Below are 759 nucleotides of genomic sequence, written 5' to 3' on the forward strand. Positions count from 1 at the left end.
CCTTACTATATATATATATATATATATATCATGTGGCCCGTACATAGTGGGAAAAAAAAATGAGAAGAAATGTATTTTGTGTTAAACGGGTTGTTTTTGAAAGTCGGTGCTTAATAGGGTAAAAAAATGTTTTACAGATTTTTATTGATGACTGCAGTGTTCATATTTCAATGATAGGCCTATAATTAATTGTATAATAGACCTGTTTTAAAAGACCTTTTTTAAAACATTTTAATCGAGGAGTAAATAGCCTAATATTTTGTTATCCTCGCAGCGCGTCAGTTATGTGGTAATTATTGTGGGGCAAATTAATTGGAATCTTGATTTAATAATAAAAGTAACTTCATAATAATAATAGGCCTAATAAAATAAGAATGTAACAAACCTACATTAATTGGAAATGCCAAATCCTCTTAATTTTGCCAATAATTTATGTTTTTGACAATATCTCTGGCTATCGTCGATACAAGATCATCGTCTTTCGACGCAACCCAGCAAGGGGAGGTTATCGTGGGGCCTTTCGCAGCTTACGTGCCCGTCCGCTACGCAACTGGCACAACACGTTGCCTGTTACGTCGTTTGGGCTGTCTTGTTGAGCGCAGTGGCACTCAGAAAATTATATTTCACACACTTTAAGCTCTTTTATTTTCCAAATGTAATAGGATTAGTTCAACGAATCGTTCGGTTTGTAATGCGTACCGAACCGAAAGCCTCGTACCGAACGGTTCAATACGAATACGCGTATCATTACACCCCTTA

The 759-nt window shown here is 35.8% G+C and overlaps 1 protein-coding gene across 8 annotated transcripts in view; it reads right to left on the reverse strand.

Moving 5' to 3' along the window:
• Window positions 1-759, reverse strand: part of LOC107683942 (protein furry homolog-like) — a 122650-nt gene that overhangs the window by 74979 nt on the left and 46912 nt on the right. The gene's annotated exons all lie outside the window — the stretch shown is intronic.

This window comes from Sinocyclocheilus anshuiensis, unplaced genomic scaffold (genome assembly GCF_001515605.1).
Source record: "Sinocyclocheilus anshuiensis isolate Anshui unplaced genomic scaffold, SAMN03320099.WGS_v1.1 scaffold637, whole genome shotgun sequence".
NCBI lineage: Eukaryota > Metazoa > Chordata > Actinopteri > Cypriniformes > Cyprinidae > Sinocyclocheilus > Sinocyclocheilus anshuiensis.